The following is a 7483-nucleotide window of genomic DNA, read 5'->3' as shown; positions in this document are numbered from 1 at the left end:
AGCTGTTCGGTGACGTTTTGGGCTGCTCCAAACCATAAAATTTCATTACCAATACCTTCATAATACCTTGGTACACCCTAGATAATTAATTCACGAAGCAAAATCGGAGACTTACCTTTTTTTTCACTTGGCCGAACCTATTCTTTCTCTACCTTCAAGTTTCTTCTCTTCCTTTCTCTCTAGAACTCTCTTGAATCCTCTTGTTGATAAAGAAAACTTAATGGATAAACATGACTTAAAAGTCATCAACATATATATATATATATAAGCCACTTAATTAATGGGCTAAGTTCCAAGACTTGGGCCCTTTCCTTGTGTTGGGCCTCTCTTGTTTTCCTTTTTGTTTTCCAAGCCCAATCACTTGGTTCCTATTATTATTATCCTTATTTGAGCCCAACAAAATCATAAGTCGTATTAGTAATTCACCAACTAGTTTCCAAAATTTCCAATTTTGCCCTCGGCCTTCCTCCGTATTTTCACACCAATTTTTCCATGAACATCACACCGATACTAATTAAAATGAATAAAATAATTCACAATTTTACTCCTTGCAGGCTAAAAATATTTTTTTTTCCTCTTTCTGCATGCCCAAAAGTGCGGGATATAACATCCTCCCCCCCTTTGGAACATTCGTCCTCGAATGTTAAACCGACCTCATGGGGTGTCTTAATACTTCGGGAGGGTTCCTCTTATTGTTGTCCTTTTCTTCATGCCCATTCTTTATCCCCACACTCCATTCTCCTTGTACTCGAACACCTAGGTCTTACACGAGTCCTCATTCCATGTTATGGGTTTCCTTTTCTGGTACTTGAGAGGATTGTGATCCCTCTTTGGCCTTATATAATATGGTCTCGCGCATTATCGGTGATTTTTCTCGGGAGTTTCACCTACTCTCTTTATTTCCCAAATATCGTTCCACCAAAATTTTCAATCTTAACCTATGGTCAAATAATAGCAGCGTACATTGCAACAATTGTACCCTTTATTCTTGCTGTCGCTCGATCTTTGGTATCCTTGTGTGATTAATGCCTTCCTTACCGTGACACCAGTTGCTGGAACTCACATGTCCATCGATACAATCATACGTGAGACATCCTTCACATTCATATGTACATGTATATATTTACCATCGACTAGCCCACAAAATACTTCCAAACGCTGTTCAAGCATATCCTTATTCCAGAGCTGTGATGCAATTTCTATCTCTTCACCAGCCTAGTCTACCTCGTCTTACGCGACCTCTTAAGGTTTCCAGCCATTCCATAAACTCTAGTTTTTCCTTAGGTTATTCTAACCTCTCATTTGTCTCTTACGTCTGGATATATAAAATTCTTGCATACTTCCCAGGGGGTCACCCATCCTAGTACCACTCTTGCTCAAGCACGCTTAACCTCGTAACTTTGATGGAATCGGGTGTATTAATGCCGATATAATCGTGTCCACTCCCTCGCATGACCTTTATTACATTATGAAGAGTGAGTCAAGGTCTTACAGGTTCCGAGACATTTTCGTAAAACGTCCTTCTTTTACCATTATTGCTTTGCCCTTTTTGATCCTCGATCTTTACCTTTCGCTTTCGCGCATGACTATCTTTCGTTCTGGACTCCCGGATTTTTGAGGGTAGTGATCGCACCTTCATCGCCATGCCAAATCCATAACCTCTCTGAAACAACGCATCTCACTTATGTTTATTTACAGCATTTCCTTCTCACGCTTCTTCCTGTTAGGCGTACCCAATCTGGCAAGATCTCCTCACCACGCCTACTATTCAAAATCTGTGCGTAGAAATTATCAGCAGTACTTCACAAAACATACAGCTATATGACACAATCCAGCCATCCAGTATTTCCAGTTTCAGGTAGCAACGCAAATATATCCAGACTCACCTCTATAACTCGCCATATCATCACTCACCTCCTTCCGTCGCGGAAAAGGCTCATATAGGGAATATCTTCTCCTATGACTTGGCTCTATCGCACGAAGTAGGACGGAAAGAAGGTCGACAATTCCTAGATGCCCCGCAGCCTCCTGCTTATAAATGTGGCCGGCTTCACACCCATAAACAGGACTCTACTGGACACGACTTTGCAGACAACCCTTAGACCGACCTGCTCTGATACCACTTTGTCACACCCCGATCTCAACAGGGTGTGATGGGCACCCAACCCCGTGCTCGGAGCCGAGCGAACCCGCTAATTCATATTACATTCTCAATCTCTTTAGAATTTTGCATCAAAAAGAAATGAAAAACATAGCTACACTTTCCGAATCTTGCTATCCAAAATCCATCATCTCATAAACTCATAACATACTACATAATAACATATCGGTTGGTGACGCCGCTTACAAAGCTGACACTCTATACCCACGACTCTGTCTGCAAAGTCTCTAACGTCGAATGAAACATCATAGCGCATATACTCTGACTCGGCAGTACTCCAGGAACAAGTGGAGTTGCTAACCCCGCTGGAACATCTTCTATAGTAGCTTCTACTTGTCTAGGTGTACCTGCGTGGCATGAAACGCAGCCCCCAAAGAAAAGGGGGTCAGTACGAGTAATGTACTGAGTATGTAAGACATGAAAATCAGCATAATAAAGAACATAAGGTATGAACAACCATATCGTAGAATCATAGACATATAGTGAGATAAGAGAGTAACTTGTACATATGAGTGCCCTTTTAGGCCAGATGCCATGCATGCTTGTCTTATCATATAAAACATATCTTTTTCATATGCATAGAAAATAGAAGTCATATCACCGAACAACGTCGGCGTGCCCACATATTTCCCGCGTCCGGGCATCCCGCGTCCAGGATGAAAATTACTCCAACTGATCAGGTGGGAATGCGTCTATAGCGCCACATATACACCTCCCCATATCCCCCATATACATATACATATACATATAGACAGCATGCAGGAGAGCTCAACGAAAGTCATGTATCTATCGGAGTGACGGAAGGTCGGTAACCTCCGATTGTATTATAGACTAACCATGATCGCTTTGTCTCACCTTGAAGGAACAATCATTATAAGATGAGATTATCAACGAAGGATAATATTAAGAGAACGTAGAATAAGGTCACGGTCTTGTAAGACGCCAAATCGTATACATATGCACATAGGACCAATTTTTAAGACTCGTAGAATAATCGGAATGAGCTATGATTCAAAATCAAGATAAGAGTCATGTCAAGTACCTTTCAAAAATTTCCATGGATTATATCAACATAAAACTTTTGGAATCATATACACGTATTTAAGCACGAGAAAAATATCTTTTGAAAACTCAAGAAAATTGACCATCCTAGTGGCTCTACGAATAGGACTTCCTTGAAATTGTACAAAAGGACATATACTTGTTTTATAAAAATCATGCCAAAAGAAAGTGTAGCTCTATATACTTATGTCAAAATATGCCAAGAGAAAGAAGAGTAAACATTACATACATGAAGCCGTTCTTATCATATCCATCATAGACATATTCTCATCCTCAACATCATCAATGTCGTTGTAAAACATATCCATCGTCATTGCCATAAAAGCTTGTAATATTGTAAACCTTTGTTTTGGGAAACTATAGACATTTTGGAAAACATTGACGGGTTATAGGAAAAAGTAGTCATTTCCTTGGGACCATTGACACCTAGCTTTTAAAAACAAAGAATATATGGAAGCACTTATGAAACCATAACATCGGAATCATGCCTTGAAAAAGAAGGGTAAGCCTTACATACTTATGCCAAAGACATGCCAAAAGAAGGAACGGTTAACTTTACATACCTGTACCGCGCCTTACTAGCTTTTCTTATTCTTCCAACTTGTTAGTCTACATTCAAGAGAGTTGACATAGTCATTAGATTCATCACCATATACTCGTCTTAATCCTTCAAACAAATTAACTTCTAATTTGCCGAAATTTTGGCAGCATCTCCCCTATAAATACACCATCCCCGAGATCTCAACTCGGCCACCATTTCAACAATCATATCAACAACAACAACCAGCAGTATATATACAATTAAATCACCTCAACTTTACACAACACAAGCTCCAAACAACTAGCATAAAACTACGATACCAAAATAGAGTTTTTAACCTTTATTTCATAAAATCTTTAACCATACCAAACGGGGGGTCATGTGGCTGCAACCAGCAGCAACCACACCCTTTTTAAAATACTTTAAAGCCCTGCAACATACAATCCAACCAGCTGCACCCGCAGCGCCTCAACGACCATACACTACGCGACTTCGATTTAGCTACTACGACTTTAATTTAGTAGTTTCCAGCATCATGCCCCCTTATACATTTTCTCTGCTTCCAGCCATATTAGAGACACGTAATACACCTCATAACAACATCATAAACTCCAATTTTAAAGAAGAGACCTTACCTTTACCGAAACTCTCCAAAACTTGCCTCGGAAGCTCTCCTAGCGCGGCTAAAACTTTGGAGCTGTTCGGTGACGTTTTGGGCTGCTCCAAACCATAAAATTTCATTACCAATACCTTCATAACACCTTGGTACACCCTAGATAATTAATTCACGAAGCAAAATCGGAGACTTACCTTTTTTTTTCACTTGGCCGAACCTATTCTTTCTCTACCTTCAAGTTTCTTCTCTTCCTTTCTCTCTAGAACTCTCTTGAATCCTCTTGTTGATAAAGAAAACTTAATGGATAAATATGACTTAAAAGTCATCAACATATATATATATATAAGCCACTTAATTAATGGGCTAAGTTCCAAGACTTGGGCCCTTTCCTTGTGTTGGGCCTCTCTTGTTTTCCTTTTTGTTTTCCAAGCCCAATCACTTGGTTCCTATTATTATTATCCTTATTTGAGCCCAACAAAATCATAAGTCGTATTAGTAATTCACCAACTAGTTTCCAAAATTTCCAATTTTGCCCTCGGCCTTCCTCCGTATTTTCACACCAATTTTTCCATGAACATCACACCGGTACTAATTAAAATGAATAAAACAATTCACAACTTTACTCCTTGCAAGCTAAAAATATTTTTTTTTCCTCTTTCCGCATGCCCAAAAGTGCGGGATATAACATTTCTAAATCAAAATACATCAATTTTCTCCCAGGCATAAGTTTTGAGGTAATGCATTAAAGTTACTTTTTGAATTAGTGACTAGATTTCGGTGGTCCTTCTAATCACCGGAAAGCATCTTTTATCATTCTTTCCTTTTTATTTCTTGTTCAAATGGATAACAATATTTATTTTGCGGTCTGTTTCAAGTCTTATGACATTGTGAGATCCACTAACACAACAGATTAGTAGTTTGAATGGACTGAAAGGAGAAGAAATTTCATTGCAAGGGTGTCTCTGGACAGAAAAACCTTGGAATGGATCGTGCAGATTCTGAGAGAAGCCTCGAAATTCAGAGGCAATGGAGTTAAAAGGTGGAAAAGAAGAGAGAGTTTTTCAGAAACGTTCTCTACAAGGAATTTTAATAACTTTGGCTGTTATATCAGTATCATCAGTATCTGTGGAAGAAGGAGGGTAGTTCTAATCATTCCAAAAATTTCATTCAATGCAGGATGGAACATAATTACTGACAAGATTGGTAGGTTCATTAACTACTCTAATGACCAAAGCTATGTAAGAGAACGGAGACTGGCAGATAAAGAGATCCCTTATGCAGATGCATTGAGAAATCCAGATGGTCTAACAAAGGAGTAGAAAGAGGGCAGTCTTCAAAGGGGGGAGATGTTATTTACATTAAAGAAGAGTTAAATCTCATTAGAAAAAGGTATTGAGTAGATTCCTGGTTGGTTCATTCTATTCGAACAAGTCAAAAGGGCTGACTCTATCAGACACTAGAAAATGGGCTACTTCTACTTGGCGGCACATTCACAGGATGAATATATTTGACATGGGTGATGGAAAATTCCTCTTCGAATTCGCTTTTAAAATCAGCACCGAACAGGACATGAAGGGGAGATAGCAATGAAAAAACAACATCATTAGTTTCTAATGGTGATCGCCAGTGATAGGGGGTCTGCTCAAGGATCGTCCCAGCACTGTCTAGACGAGGGTTATTGGCTTACCACTGTATTTTTGGTCGACTGAGGTGTTAAAAGCCATAGGTGATCACTGCGGTGGATGGGTAGAGACAGAAGAGGAGACGGAGCACGGGGGGTTATTCTTTTCTCTCGATTTATGTGATATTAAAATTATTATTTTTTTATGTTTTTAAATTGATAATTATTATGATTTATATATTTTATGTCATTTTAATTAATACATATTATTTACTTTGTTCTATTTTATGTCGCATCAGAATTTTATTTATCTTTTAAATATTTTAGATTATTAATTATTGTGGTTTATAGTACCTTTTACATAAATTTCAAATAATGTATGTTACTCTCTCTGTCCCAATTTATATAGCACTAATAAAAATTTCAACAATCATTTAGATTTTGTCTATGCCTTTTAAATTTTTAAGTTGATAATTATTGTGATATATGTTACTTCCTCCGTCCCAATTTAAGTTGCTAATTATTGTGATTTGTACTTTTAACATAAAATTTTGAAATTGCTAATCACTTTAATTTATAATATTTCGCACTTGATTTTTTAATATATAACATATTCCAAAAGAGTAAAAAGGAATTAAAATAAAAAATACAAAAAACAATATAAGTAGACACGTCAATGACCAGCTGTCTGCTTCAAGTAGCTGAAGCAGACAGTGCAACCAAAAGCTGCTCAAGCAAGCAGCATGACTGAAAGCATAAGTATTAATATTTATTTATTTATTTTTCTTCCAATATTTATACTTGCATTTATTATGTGCATGACATTAATGATGGTTGTCATAAATATTTTAATATTTTACTTTATACATAATTTATTTCTTACAAAATTTTATACTACTACACAATAATTGAGTATGAATGTTATAAAGTGATAATTTTACAAAGAGTGTACTACTATTATGCATGTCATTATTGTTATAGAGAACTAAAATATAATATGAAAAAGTCGTATTTGGAAGAAATTAGGCCGTTATAGAGAAATATCATTATAATGAGGGGTCGTTATTGAAAGGTTTGATTGTGTATGGCTTGTATTATTAGTTAAAACAATAGATTGATTTATTCTATTTTAATTGATGAAATGAGACTAAGAAGAAGAAAAAATACTTTTCACTTTTTAATTATTTAAAGAGATTCCTCTTTAAAAAACAAGAAATTTCCTTCAAAAGATAATGTTTCTATTAGAAATATATGTGTTTAAAAAGAAAATGAATAATATATTAATTAGAATAATAATATTTTGGGACTAAACTATTAATGAAGGATATTTTTATTTAATTTTACATGATTTAAGAATTTTTTTTATCTTTTCCTTTTGAAAAAAAAATGGGGGAAGAGAACCAGTGGATCCTATTTTATTTTCTGTTGTTCTCCCCTTTCTCTTGCTTTTGCTGTGATTTTGATTTCAAAAGTTCTATTTTC

General features: G+C 36.5%; 1 long non-coding RNA gene across 1 annotated transcript; it reads right to left on the bottom strand.

Annotated features, from left to right (window-relative positions):
• Nucleotides 1–2431: 2431 nt before the first annotated feature.
• Nucleotides 2432–4459, bottom strand: LOC129896485 (uncharacterized). Its single transcript, XR_008767982.1, has 3 exons — nucleotides 4400–4459; nucleotides 3787–3832; nucleotides 2432–2508 (listed from the first exon to the last, which is right to left on the bottom strand). It is a non-coding gene; the product is annotated as an uncharacterized LOC129896485 (long non-coding RNA).
• Between the last annotated feature and the right edge of the window lie 3024 nt (nucleotides 4460–7483).

Source organism: Solanum dulcamara, chromosome 7 (genome assembly GCF_947179165.1).
Source record: "Solanum dulcamara chromosome 7, daSolDulc1.2, whole genome shotgun sequence".
Taxonomy (NCBI): domain Eukaryota; kingdom Viridiplantae; phylum Streptophyta; class Magnoliopsida; order Solanales; family Solanaceae; genus Solanum; species Solanum dulcamara.
The sequence above is the reverse complement of the archived record's forward strand: the minus strand, read 5'-3'. Positions and strand labels throughout refer to the sequence as shown.